This window comes from Pinus tabuliformis, chromosome X (assembly GCF_031772625.1).
Source record: "Pinus tabuliformis cultivar Carrire ecotype Pingquan chromosome X, CPIR1, whole genome shotgun sequence".
Taxonomy (NCBI): domain Eukaryota; kingdom Viridiplantae; phylum Streptophyta; class Pinopsida; order Pinales; family Pinaceae; genus Pinus; species Pinus tabuliformis.
In genome coordinates this window covers 1,340,492,424-1,340,508,271 of record NC_142308.1, presented here as the reverse complement: position 1 = coordinate 1,340,508,271, position 15,848 = coordinate 1,340,492,424, and positions in this window count along the sequence as shown.

Here is a 15,848-nt window from a genome sequence, read left to right as displayed (position 1 = left end):
GCAGGTTGTTGTTCTTGCACTTTGTGGGTATCTTATGCCAGATTGTTGTTCTTGCACTTTGTGGGTAAGTGGGGAGTGAAGGCCTCTACAACTGCTCTTTAAATTTTTGCACACAATTCTCAGTTTGTAATGGCCACAACATTCAGGTACTCCTGCTAATTTTGAACTATTGGTTTTAGTTGCTTTTTTGGTGTCAAAATTGAAATTAGCCAAGCCACTACACTATATGCAGGTACAGAGCCCAATAGTATAGTTGCATCAAGCTAAGAGTCAACAAGATAACCTGCTGGTAATTGGGAGTGAAACACTGTACAACTGCTGTTTGAATATCTGCAAATGTAATTGATATTTGTCTATTGTCTCGCTCAAGCTTATTATTATTGGTATGCAATTGTTTTTAGTTGTAAAAACACTTTTGAATTCACGGTGTTACGTGAACTGTTTCATCAATTTTACTGGAAAAAATGACATTGCTTTTGACTGCAAAAATTCCTTTCGATCCATTGGATTCAGAAAACGAGTCTGAATCCATGAGAAAATTAGTTGGAACAGTGCCAACTGTCGCTTAGAACTAATTTATATTTTCATTAATCTAGATAGTTCAGTGATTTTAATTAAAATAATGAATTTTTTTTTATTGCAAAAAAGGTTATTGGAGCCATTGCCTTCTAGAAAGTACCCAGACTCCATGAGAAAGTTAGTTGGCGCACGTTTGCCTCGGTTTACCAGTCAAGAGGTGAGAGAACTGAAAGGCTCCTTCAACTTTCTTGGTTATAACTACTACTCAACATACTTCAGTCAACAATCCGCATCCACCAAATCCTCCCCATACGAATTTCGTATTGGATTCTCAGGCTAATATATCATGTAATATTGCAGGCCATAGTTTTTATTTTTGTAGTTTTTATAATGAAACAGCTCAAGTTTATTTGGAGGAGCTCGTGTTTGATCCCTATTTCATTGATCTGTTCTACAGTCTTACACTCTTTCTTGTTTACTGTTTTGACATTTATCATTGCATGTTGTTTGAGTTTCAGATGAAGTTGACGGAGTCTACATTGGATCAGTGGTGAGCCTATCTTCATAAAAGTTTATTGAATTATTTCAACGATGATAGAAATTCAATTCAATTCAATTTATTGTGTGATATGAGGATACCCTGATAAAAGAACATATTGATACTATGTTCATATGTTTGCAGGAAGGAGTCTCCACTTACAGGTCTTATCCAGCGGGACTAAAGGACATAATAAACTATACAAAACACTGATATAGCAACCCCCCTATATACGTTACCGAAACTGGTACTTGAGCCTTGACATTTATTGAAGAAGAAGAAATATTTCTATATGTTTTCTGAAAGATCTGAATTTGGAATGAAGGGATTATTAAGGGTATCTTGTGGCAGATTGTTGTTGTTGCACTTTTTGGGTAAGTAGGGAGTGAAGCCCTCTACTACTGCTGTTTGAATTTCTGCAAATGTAACTCATATTTTTCTAATGTCTCACAGAAAAAAACAACCAGTAATGACTTCTACCATCTTCTGCCAATAAAGTACCCTTGTTACACTTGCATCTGTTCGTTTTGATTCCTGTGGTTGAAACCATAAGGGATATGTAAACAAACCATTTGCTTGAATGACTTAGTAGTTAATTAATTGATTCGACAAAAAAGCAGAAGAAGCAAGAGCATATGAACCAATGGCCCTTTTCATAGCTTAGATAGCCACATTACCTTTTCGAAAGTGTTTTAATGCAACATCAAAGCTCTCTTACAGCTGAAAAACACTTATATCTTGTCCGTGTTACTGGTAGCCTGGTTCTATGAATCCAAGGTAATGAAGCTAACTAAGCTTAACCTATGTAATCAGCTAAGCTTATGTACTTTATATCTATACCTATTATAGTAAGTGTGTTTATTCATTTACACCTGTTTAAGGCACCGATCTACCTTTATATGCACCACTTTCACAGGCAACAGTTTGGGCACACACTTGATTTTACCTCTTTGGGCTTATGATTTATACCACAAGTTGAGGCCCATGTTAATGAAAATGTTGAGTCTGATCTTTCAACAGGTTGGTAAAACTTCTGCTTTCCTATAATAATGGTTAAACAATTTAATGGCATCTCTCCTTCACCCCCCGCTTAGATAGAAAGAATTTAAGTGGTTTTCAAGCAGTTGTTACAACAGGCAGCAAAGCTTAAACAAGCAGTATCTTCATAAGTCTTAAATGACACTATTTACTGGCTTCTTGCAAACTACAATTTCCTCATTGGAATTAGAACAACTTTCCATCAATTACCAACTCACTGTCTTCTATAGGGTTCCGACCCAACCATTGCTGTGAGTCTTATAGCTTTTTGGAAAAAGAAGAAAGTCTGCCATTCCTATAAAGTTTAACCCTCCATCTCACTGAAACTGATCCAATTTGAATTAGAACTTGTATTCTAGACAGTAATAATTTTGTTCAACCTTCTTTCCTTCATGTTTTCACTCCTGCTAATTTTGAAATATTGGTTTTAGTTGGCTTTTTGGTGTCAAAATTGAAATTAGTCAAGCCACTACACTATATGTAGGTACAAAGCCCAGTAGTGTAGCTGCATCAAGCTAAGAATCTGCAAATGTAATTGATATTTGTCTAATGTCTGAAAGAAGCGATCGATCCATAATGACTTCTACCATCTTTTCGCTGATTGTTGTTCTTCCACCTTGTGGGTATCTTGTGGCAGATTGTTGTTGTTGCACTTTTTGGGTAAGTAGGGAGTGAAGCCCTCTACCACTGCTGTTTGAATTTCTGCAAATGTAATTCATATTTTTATAATGTCTCACAGAAAAAAACGACCAGTAATGACTTCTACCATCTTCTGCCAGATTGTTGTTCTTGAACTTTGTGGGTATCTTCTGCTATATTGTTGTTTTTGCACTTTGTGGGTAAGTCTTCTGCCAGATTGTTGTTCTTGAACTTTGTGGGTATCTTTTGCTATATTGTTGTTTTTGCACTTTGTGGGTAAGTGGGGAGTGAAGGTCTCTACAACTGCTGTTTAAATTTTTGCACATGGTTCTCAATTTGTAATGGCCACAACATTCATGTACTCCTGCTAATTTTGAAATGTTGGTTTTAGTTGCTTTTTTGGTGTCAAAATTGAAATTAGCCAAGCCACTACACTAGGTTGTTGTTCTTGCACTTTGTGGGTATCTTATGCCAGATTGTTGTTCTTGCACTTTGTGGGTAAGTGGGGAGTGAAGGCCTCTACAACTGCGGTTTAAATTTTTGCACACGGTTCTCAATTTGTAATGGCCACAACATTCAGGTACTCCTGCTAATTTTGAAATATTGGTTTTAGTTGCTTTTTTGGTGTCAAAATTGAAATTAGCCAAGCCACTACACTATATGTAGGTACAGAGCCCAATAGTGTAGGTGCATCAAGCTAAGAGTCAACAGGATAACCTGCTGGTAATTGGGAGTGAAACGCTGTACAGTTGTTGTTTGAATATCTGCAAATGTAATTGATATTTGTTTATTGTCTCGCAAGCTTATCTTTGCATTTTCTTAAAGGCATTATCCGGACAAAATCGCAAATGCAGAAAATAAGACTTGCATTCAACACAACAACAATGAAACAAGAAATAGTCATAGAAAACATGGACTACAATCGATTTGCAACAACATCAAAGGATCGTTCATCACAATCAAAGAAATCAGGAAAATCCGACCTATCGATTCAATCAAGATCAATGAAAAAATTAACAGAATTATCAGAGTTTGATCAAATATATCAAAGACAAGTAACTGACACACCTATTTTCAATTTTTCATCATGAGAAAGTTAGTTGGCGCACAATTGCCTCAGCTTACCAGTCAAGAGGCGAGAGAACTGAAAGGCTCCTTCGACTTTCTTGGTTATAACTACTACTCAACATACTTCACAGTCAGCAATCCGCATCCACCAAATCCTCCCCATACGGATTTCGTATTGGATTCTCAGGCTAATATATCATGTAATATTGCAGGCCATAGTTTTTATTTGTGTAGTTTTTATAATGAAACAGCTCAAGTTTATTTGGAGGAGCTCGTGTTTGATCCCTATTTCATTGATCTGTTCTACAGTCTTACACTCTTTCTTGTTTACTATTTTGACATTTATCATTGCCTGTTGTCTGAGTTTCAGATGAAGTTGACGGAGTCTACATTGGATCAGTGGTGAGCCTATCTTCATAAAAGTTTATTGAATTATTTCAACGATGATAGAAATTCAATTCAATTCAATTTATTGTGTGATATGAGGATACCCTGATAAAAGAACATATTGATACTATGTTCATATGTTTGCAGGAAGGAGTCTCCACTTACAGGTCTTATCCAGTGGGACTAAAGGACATAATAAACTATACAAAACACCGATATAGCAATCCCCCTATATACGTTACCAAAACTGGTACTTGAGCCTTGAAATTTATTGAAGAAGAAGAAATATTTCTATATGTTTTCTGAAATATCCGAGTTTGGAATGAAGGGATTATTAAGGGTATCTTGTGGTAGATTGTTGTTGTTGCACTTTTTGGGTAAGTAGGGAGTGAAGCCCTCTACTACTGTTGTTTGAATTTATGCAAATGTAACTCATATTTTTCTAATGTCTCACAGAAAAAACGACCAGTAATGACTTCTACCATCTTTTGCCACATTGTTGTCCTTGAACTTTGTGGGTATCTTCTGCTAGATTGTTGTTCTTGCACTTTGTGGGTAAGTGGGGATTGAAGCCCTCTACAACTGCTATTTAAATTTTTGCACACGGTTCTCAATTTTTAATGGCCACAACATTCGGGTACTCCTGCTAATTTTGAAATATTGGTTTTAGTTGCTTTTTTGGTGTCAAAATTGAAATTAGCCAAGCCACTACACTATATGCAGGTACAAAGCCCAATAGTGTAGCTGCATCAAGCTAAGAATCAACAGGATAACCTGCTGGTAATTGGGAGTGAAACACTGTACAACTGCTTTGTTGTTGTTGCACTTTTTGGGTAAGTAGGGAGTGACGCCCTCTACAACTGCTGTTTGAATTTCTGCAAATGTAAATCATATTTTTCTAATGTCTCACAGAAAAAAAACGACTAGTAATGACTTCTACCATCTTCTGCCAGATTGTTGTTCTTGAACTTTGTGGGTATCTTCTACTATATTGTTGTTTTTGCACTTTGTGGGTAAGTGGGGATTGAAGCCCTCTACAACTGTTGTTCCAATTTCTGCAATGTAATTCATATTTTTCTAATGTCTCACAGAAACGAAATGAACGACCGTACTGACTTCTACGATCTTCTGGCAGGTTGTTGTTCTTGCACTTTGTGGGTATCTTATGCCAGATTGTTATTCTTGCACTTTGTGGGTAAGTGGGGAGTGAAGGCCTCTACAACTGCTGTTTAAATTTTTGCACACGGTTCAGGTTGTTGTTCTTGCACTTTGTGGGTATCTTATGCCAGATTGTTGTTCTTGCACTTTGTGGGTAAGTGGGGAGTGAAGGCCTCTACAACTGCTGTTTAAATTTTTGCACACGGTTCTCAATTTGTAATGGCCACAACATTCAGGTACTCATGCTTTTATATATAGATATACCATCTTCTGGCAGATTTTTCGCTTGCACTTCGTTCTCTAACCTTTCCACTTTGTGTCAGCAATTATACAAGAAAATCATGACCCAACATTGCGTTTAGGCTTATGTTTCTGAGTCTAAAAGATACCCGTGAGCAGCCCATAGCTTCTTCGGTAAAAGCAGGTTGTTATGGGAACAGGTTTAATATCTACCCGTGGGCAGTAGGTAAAATAGCAGATGGTGAAACTTTGGTAACTCGTGAACAGGTTTATTCGATAACTGAGTCCATTTGGGAAGTAAATAGGCTTGACCTTCTGTATACAAGCCAATGTGATAGCACATGTTAGTGCTCTTACTGACGCTTATGTGAAGCACATATCAATCTGTCTCTTAGCTTGCCACTGCTCAGAGAGCAGTTGCAAAAATACATGGGGCAGCTATGATTGTAGCTGCAAAGGTGACCTTCTGTATATTAGAAACCATGCTACCTGCATAAGTAAGTAGTCCAGTCATCTGCATTAGAGTCTTATACATGGAGGCACAATAAAATAGAATATATCTAGTATTACATATTGTGCTTTATAAGAAAGGCCTTTAGCTACACCTGTTGGCTTAACATGTCTTTCATACACTCATTACTTGTCCTCTTTAGCCAATTGTTTATTAGAATAGCTTGGACCCAATCTACCACCAAGATTTCATTTGAGATCTGCCCCTGATGTCAGATACATCACCTAATTTCGCATTTACTTCTGCTGTCACATACATCATTTCATATGCCATTTTCCCCCATGTCAGATCGATCACTTAATTGCATCGATTGCTCACTTAACGTAATCTTTTTGTTTTATGCCGATCATTAAATACTGGCCTGCTCCAATAAATGCTCCTCATATTGGATTATATCCCCTCCAATATGATCTTCAAGTATTCCAGCTCCATTCCAAATCAATCCGTATATGTACTTACTTCTGCACATGTCAGGAATCTACCCCGCATTCAACTCTCGCGATCTAGCACGCCTTTCCTTATTTGGTTGTACAGTAAAATATTATCAAAAACCCAGTTCCATTCACACTTAAAACCAGCTTGCAAACACGTTGAACTCTTTTATAAATTGGCAAAAGCAATGCCTAATTTCTCGCTTACAAAACAAAACCACCTTCTGCACCTAGATATTGACATACATCTCCCCGCTTCACATAACATGGAATCCATTAGCATAAGCCAACTTACTCAACTCGCGGCATTGTTTCTCTTAGCACTTGTTCTCATGGCTCTTCTGATTATTGACATCGTAAAATTCGAAACACAAAGAAAAAAGAAACCAAGAAAACAATAACATCTCGAACGAAGAGCATATGAATATACAACAAGTACTTGGCATGATTATGGAGTATATTTGAGTTACAGCTCACATATTTGTGGAGAGATAGTCAAAATTCTAAATCTCAGACCTATTTTTGCATTATTTTACGCGTTGTCTTAATTCCCCGCTTCCTTCTCTGTTACAGGTCTATGACGGATGCTTCAAATATGCATTTGGATCTGCCATGGTGGTGCAACTCACATTTTTTATGCTTCTATCATCTCTGCTGGGATGCCGGTCTAATGTCCTAATTGTTAGCATTCGTGCTTGTCTTGTATTATTCACATGTTACAGTCTGTCATAAGAAATGCTTATTTTCAAGGTTAAATGTAAACACCAAGGCAGTTTTCATGTTACTGGTGTCTTGAATTGATAATATGCTAGCATTAAGCATCGATTACGCTTTATGTAAACACAAATTCTTTGCCCCAGTATAGTCATCAGTTCTCTGGTGTACCATTTATTCCTACCTACCTGAAGCATGGACTACAGGGGTACTTCTTAAATTTTCCATGGTCTCGTGCATTCCTTTCATCAGTGTGATCATGCAATAATGGGCATTTGGAGAAGTTGCAAGGTAGCTATTACTCCATTTTGGCTTTCATGCAATATTAAACAAATGTCGACTTTCTGTGAAATACTCATTTGGCCGGGGGCTCCCGAACACATCATAAGCCAAACCCGTGCTTACAAATAACCAACCTGCAATGAATAGAGAAGGTATGGTAATGCTATGGATAACCCAGTATCTAATACTAGTAATAATGTCAGCAAAGGAGCGTTCTCCTGTATTCCCAGACATGCTCAGCTCCATATATTATTGTAAAGTCAGTCAAGGGGGAATTGATCCCATGAAAGATAGAGATCAGGAAATGGAAAAATATTGATAAGATTAGACTAAATTTGCTTCAAGCTCGACAGCTCGCTGGCTTCCATTCTTCTATTCCTGCTTAAGTGTGCATTGACTGTGGATTTCAAATTCATTCTTGTGCAGTCTATCCTTTTAGTCTATGGTTTATACTTTATTGTATATATGTATGGCAACCAAGAAACAGAATGGCACTGAACTCTGAGAATGAGAGGCAACACAAACATTTCATCATGCATCCGAGAATCTGAACAGAGTACATTGTTCAGTCTGCCCATCAAACAAACAAACTCATGAAGAGCTTGAGCTTGAGGAGATAGAAGCCTTGGAAGTATGCCAACACACCTTGGCTTAGTTAGTCTCATCAAATCATCAAACCATAGAACCATCTTAGGATTAGTCCCTGCTTACCGCATCACACTCTTACGGTGTTAAGATTAGACTAAATTTGCTTCAAGCTCGACAGCTGGCTGGCTTCCATTCTTCTATTCCTGCTTAAGTGTGCATTGACTGTGGATTTCAAATTCATACTTGTGCAGTCTATCCTTTTAGTCTATGGTTTATACTTTACTGTATATATGTATGGCAACCCAGAAACAGAATGGCACTGAACTCTGAGAATGAGAGGCAACACAAACATTTCATCATGCATCCGAGAATCTGAACAGAGTACATTGTTCAGTCTGCCCATCAAACAAACAAACTCACGAAGAGCTTGAGCTTGAGGAGACAGAAGCCTTGGAAGTATGCCAACACACCTTGGCTTAGTTAGTCTCATCAAATCATCAAACCATAGAACCATCTTAGGATTAGTCCCTGCTTACCAGACTTCATGAGAACCTGAACCTTGAGCTTGAAGATTACATTAGCTTTGGAAGTATGCCCACACAACCATCTTAGGATTAGTCCCTGCTTACCAGACTTCATGGGAACCTGAACCTTGAGCTTGAAGATTACATTAGCACATTAATAGTCACAGCACCAACAACACCAACTCCAGCAGATGTTTAAGGCATGTGATGCAACTTCTCTTGGCTGTGCTGCATTTGGAAAAGACCTAAAGTTCAACTTGATGCAGGGACTTGCTGCCTTGCAGCTTCCCTTGTTTGTATTATAATCAACAATCATAGTATAAAAAAAGAATTCCCTTCTTCATTTGTTTTACTCATGTAAATACTAGAAAAATTATGGGCATATAGAAAGTTATGGAGAACACAATATGTAAATATTTAATTTATACGACCATTACAAAGTTTTAATATGGTGTCAACTCGGAATTTTTTTCTCGAGTGTTTATATAAGAAAAATATTATGGATAGAACCTTGTATGGTTTAGTAGTGGATGGACGTTTTTTTGTTTGTTATAAAAATATAACTCAATATAAAATGTGGGTTACATTGAAATGTATTAGAAGAAAATGGAATTAATGATTGCTAAATATAAGTTTACAAGTTATATTGGCAATCTTGTGTATTCATGACATAAACATAAGGTTGTATGCCAAGTACTTGGCATATTGTTGACAATATAATTGAATTTAGGATAAATGTTATTAAACATAGGATACTAAATTTTAAACTTAAATAATAACATTATATAGACATAAATTATTAGTGAATAATTACGTGGCTTTATTACGAAAATAACCCTTTTAGACAACAAAAAGAGTATAATAGAGTGTAGTGTTTCATTTTATTTTGACTTAAGATAAATACTTTTAATTAATGTGTGTGTACTAGCATATGTTTTAAGGATTTATTATTTTTTTTATATCTAGTAGTACACGACTATTCCGGTTTGAAAATTCATATGTATAGAATGTAGGCCAATATTGAATAAAAAGCATGCAATTTAATATTAAAATTGGTAATTGTTTGGCAAATATCTCCCATCTAATCATACATATGTAAAAAATAAGCGAACTTTTAATGAAACTAATGAATATTTTTTTCAAAAAATATCCAAAAAAAAAAACCATTTGTGAAATTTCACCCCTAAAATTTTCCAATATGCACAAATTGGAATGAAAAATTATTATTTTTTCAAATAATACTAATTGTATCCTTACTTTTGCGTCCCCTATGGCATGTTATCTCCTTGATAAAAATAAATAGATTTAAAAAAATAAATTATTTTTAATGTTTATAGCTAATTGATTATTACATCATTGTAGTTTATAATGGTGTTTCGACCTTATTATTAATGATATTTTATAAATAAATAAAAACTATGTGTATGTCATTATATGTGTGGGATTTACATGTTGCGTCACAATAAGATTAGAAAAGATGTGCATAATGCAACTATACGTTTCGAGGTTAAAATTCTTGATATTGAAGGAACTTTGGAAGTTATTTATGTTATGGTCAACAATCATAGTATAAAAAATAGAATACCCTTCTCCCTTTGTTTTAGTCATTAAATTAGTCGAGAAAATATGGGCATATAGAAAATTTAAACATATTTTGGGTCATGACCAACTTTTATTATGACATCCTTTGGGAAACAAATTTTCCAGTGTTCGTACAAAAAAATATTATGGATAGAACTTTATACGACTTAATAATGGATGATTTTTTTTTGGTCTCTTAGATAAAAGTATACCTCAATATAAAATGAGGTTTACCTTAGAATGTATTAGAATAAAATGGAATTCATGGTGGCTAAATATAAGTTTACAAATTATGCTATTATGTATTCCTATCATAAACGAATGTGGATTCGTGGAAGAATAAGCATAAATTTAGGTCTCTATGCGAAGTATCTAGTATATTGTTGACAACATAATTAATTCTAGGATAAATATTATTAAACCTGGTATATTAAATTTTAAAGTAAATAGTAGCATCATATGGAAATAAATTATTAGTGAAACATGTATGTGGTTTTATTCTAAAAACTTCTTACATAAGAAAAGGAGTATAATAGAGTATAATTCTTTACTCTATTTTGACCTTAAAAGGTCATTTTCAATTTTACTTTGAATTAGGAGATAGATACTATTATGTAATAATTTTGGTGAAAATTTCATGTAATAAAAGTAAATAAAGGACAAAATAATAACTACAGTTGATGGGACACTTACTCCAAGAAAAATGTTGGGCAAAACATATTATTGTGGGGTGTTGTTCTGATTGTTTATGGCTAAGGAAATTGGCAAAGGCAATAGATAAGGCTTTGGAAAGGCAAAATGGCATTTTGGCACATTTATTTATGGAAATAATGGAAATTAGGAGAAAAGGAAAGTGAAAGGTCACATGTTGCACATGAGGAGGAAAATGAAGGAAAATAATGGAAAAGGGAGAAAATAGAGGCCTCATTCATAAAAAGGTGTCTGAAGATCGATTGGTAAACTTTTGTCAGTTGAGTTTTGGAGCTCTCTCGCTCTTGGACACAGAGAGTTTTCTTTGAGAAATTTTTTCATTGGGGCAAGAAATGCAAAGAGGGCAAGAGGAAGCAAAGATCAAGCAGGAAAAGGTAGGATCAAACACCTACAATAGGATTCATTGGAAGTATCAACTTGCATGTGTATTTTCCTTGCTAGATGTGGCATGCATGTCATTTCATGTGATTCTTTTCTATCATGGCATCGTTTTTTCCAGGTGTAATAGTGTTTTGAACCTAGCTTTTCCATTTCCAGATAGCCACGGTGTGATGGGGTTCTCATGTTTTGGTTGAGCTAGATTTCCGGATGGATTCGAAGCTAAGTGGGGTGGATCTCCGAATGATAGAGAACATGTCCTAGTTGTCCCTAAACCAGAATGTGCATCACGGTAAATCCACTGGCCTAGTGACCCTTGAGCCAGACTATTGGTTGTGGTAGAGAGAGTATTGTGTTGCCTCGGTGGGCCTAGGAATTCTTTGTTGGCATTATGATACAAGTGTTTTCCTTGATGGCAACTTACTCGTAGGTCAATTCAGTTTTGGTAAAAGGAAACTCACAGTACAACAAGTATATTCAGAGGTAATAAGGCAATGGTACAGAAGAACAAGAAGATGGAGCTAAGGTCTACTGATCAGAATAAAGAAGGTAAAGGAAAAAGCTTATACACACTGGTCCACTTAGTCAAAAAAATGTATACATGTTTTTCGGCATAACAGAAAGAGCATATACAAATACACACACTCCCATAGAAAGAAAAGTGCTTACATGATTGGAAAACCTACGTTTTGGTCTGCGGTATTTTGTCTGAGGTATTGACCCTATGTATTTGGTCTGTGGTATTGAGCCTAGGTATTTGGTCCAAGACATTGGTCCTAAGTGGTTTTGGTCCAAGGTATTGACAAAGGGCCTAAAGCTATATAAGGAGGAGAAGATGATAAGGCCAAGGGTGCAAGTGTATGGGTTTCTAAGGAATATTTCTATCTAAAGTATATTTTATGTTGCAGAGGCTATGTTTGTGATTTGATCTAAAATACTTTGTGCACCTTGAATTCAATGTTGGATCAGGATCATGAGACATGAAGTGACTTATTATTGGATGATTTGACATTTGTTGGGCTAGATCTAACTGTGTACACCTGTTTTATTCTTTAAATGTGATGATCTGGGTTTGTTTGAAGTTCAGAAGTGCAACAAAGTTATCGGTTGATATTTGCAGATATGTATGCTGGTTCATCTCTTCAAAAGTACATTTACATGCAGGTTATACTCTTCAAAATAGCATGTACAAAAGAAAAGCTTCTTTTTTAGATCTGACTGATCTATCTGATAAAATTTTGTTGTTTTACTATTGTTTTTCAATGAAGTCTTCTTAGATCTGAATTTAAAAATGAATGCATAAGGAGGCTAGTATTTGATTGTATAAGTGAGAAGAAGTGATCTCTGTCATTTCCTGTGTAAAGCTTTGTAAGTTGGCAGTAGATATCCATTATATTGTTGGTTGGTACAAACTTGATTCAAAAGTTTATTTTTGCAGTAGTTTTGAAGGTATACACATGTTTGATTAACGGAAGTAGCATATACATCCAATTTGGGTTCAACCAAGTAGCATATACACTCTGATGCATGGTTTTTTAGGTTACAGCTAGTTTTGAATGATGATGTAGGTTTCTGGGTTCAGCATAGTGTTCTGGTGTCAGTGATCTAATTTTTCATATTAACCTATGTACTAGTAAACAAATTTTCTTGTACAAGAGCTAGGGGGTTGCAGCTCCCTTCAAGTAGAATCTGGAAAATGAGAGAAGGTTGTAGCCTTCTATAGGTGGGTTCTTGTGTACTGGTATGAGTCTGTGCCAGTAAAAGATTGTACACAGATTTTCTTATTATTAAAAGAAGAAGAGACGATAGCAACAGGTGGTTTTCACCCACCTTGAATCTTGGTGTTCATGTGTGTTGCTTATGTGTGATGCTTTATTATGCTTTTATTGCACTGTCTTATAAGTTATTGATGTACTAGTTTAAGATCAACACATGATAAATTGTCTAAATCACAAGTTCTTTGGATATACGTTGGTTTCTCTAATCACAGTTACGTGTACATGCTAGTTAACTTCACTGAAGTAGCGTATATAAATCTATTTGGGAAATAAAATTATTGATCTGATAATACTGATTCACCCCCCTTTCAGTATTATTTTCAACATTCTTCCCAGTGAATGGCAGGATATACAATAAAGACAAGAGGTGGTTTTCCCTCCGTTAGGCCTACTAATCTCGGGTTTGGAATATACGGTAAATCCTAGAGAGTGGGTCTTGGTTTGGGGCCTTTTGATCTAGATTTGGACTGTGGTAAATCCTGAGAGACTAGGAGACATGAAAATTCCTCACGGTCTAGGTGGAGAAATCCGGTGGCACCCATGCTTGTTTGGCCTAGTGATCAGGTGGAAATCACGGTAAATCCTATTATGATGTGTTCATTATGTTGGCCTAGCGATCTGAGATGGATTATGGTAAAGCCTGGTTTCTATTGATGAGGGTGAGGTGGGCTAGCCTCAATATGCCCCAATTGGTTATTTTGATTTGAGTCTCACACTCATGCTTGGAATATGCAACGATCTTGAATGGCTAAAGAGAGATTCCGCTCAGCCATTCTATGGCCAAGTGGAATGTGGTAGTCTTGTCTCCAGTTGGTTTATTGCATTCATTAATGAAAAATTCATTCCCTTGATTTTTGTGTGGAAATGTACTGTTGTATATGTGGATTTCATGGATGATATGCTTATGATAATTGTGTCCCTATTATGCTAGTTATATGTATGTTTTATGATAGCAGCTATGTATGGATCTCACCATGATTTTACTTGCAAATGAATGGATAATGCATCTATGGGCTAATAGATGAAAATGCAGAAAATGACATGAGGGAATTGCTATCACCCCAAGAAAAGCTCCTAGGTTGTATCTCAGAGATGCTTGGGAACTTTACAAACTCAACAAAAATGTTGGAAATAGGTGGATGAATGGAAGGAATGATGCATATTCAAGCCAGATAACCACTTCTACTATGCTAACCCCAGACGTGGGTGAACACCCCCAGACTACAAGGCTATAGACCACCAATTACTTATAGTTTGAGGATTAAGTGAACATGGAGAATACCGACCACACCAGCAGATGCACACAACCATGTGATGGCCAACTGCAACCAGTAAAAAGGTTTGTAAATCTATTTCCTAATGCGCAGATAGGATGACAGCTCTCTGGCACTAAATAAACAGAAACTTGCATAACACATTCAATGATACATACTAGACTTCAACACAAAGGTGGGATGACAACCCCTCTAATGCTAAATATCAAGAGCACATGAACAAATGCATAACAGGCACAGCCTGGAACATAATAGAAGTGGGAAGTGAGCAATTAACAACAAAAGAATCTTGTATTAGCTGAAAATGAAGACTAGACACTGCATGTATCACAGTAGTTACAATCTCCAGAAGTTGAACCTTACATCAAAACTACAACCATCAACCCCCATTACATCTTCTTTCTGGGTATATATAGAGTTTCATTACAAAAATATCCTGTTGTTCTATGCGTGGAGGGTTCATAATGGACCACCAACCACCTTAACTCTCTGATGGAGTCTCTGCGACAATCTACTGGCTTTAATGAACAAAATGACCTTTTCTGTTGTTCAACGGTCCTTCTCTGAGCAGGTGGAGTGTTGACTGAAAGAAAGATCCATAACTAATAAATGCTTTAACTGCTCGAGGCCGTCCTTTTCTTCTTAGCCATTCTTCCTTGTTAATTGAAGCTGTTGTAGAATAATTGCATAGGGTATTGGGTAGCTGATCGCTTCATCCTTCGGGTGTACAGAATGGTTATGGACACGAAGACTGCATGGCAAACAAATGAGTAGGATAGGGAGTAAACGACAGCCATTGGATCGAGTTAATGGGTGGAAGAGATTGATTAGCAGTGGCTATCGGGAGACGTGAGAGTAGGATAGACGAGGGCCGTTGGATCTCATATGAGTAGATCCAACGTTGATCTGGGGTTGAAAGTACACGGGGGTTAACGAGCGGGGACGGGCGGGATGGCGGTAAGTGGTTTCCCCAAACTGCTTATGGAGCTGTGGCGGTATTCGTATGTAAGCGTGTGATACGAATAAACGACCAACATGTGGTAGATGGGACAGGATCAATACTGCTTTCCCCGCAAGCTAATGTTCGGTTAAGTTACGACATCGGGGGAAGCGAATAACGTTGGATCTCACAGTGGATGCAATCAACGGCGGGGATTAAAAGAACACGTTTATGAATGATATGATGTGAAAAAGGCTTGCGAAAGGCACTCGGTCGGGTTATCGAGGTTATATGATATTTAGACTCAGCACCCTGGGGCTTGGGGAATATGGGTTTATAAAGAAATTTGGAGTAAAACAGGTATAAGGGGGGTTATGGGAGTGAAGAAAAATGAAGGAGGAGGAGGAAAAGGACTACTGTGGTCTCTTTGTAAGCATAACCAGCATTGCCCTACTTATTTTTATGAATCAAATGTTCAATAATATAGCAGAGCTAACACTGGCTCCTTCTGGGGATGAGATCCTCCCTGTGAGGTCTCAAGAACCTACA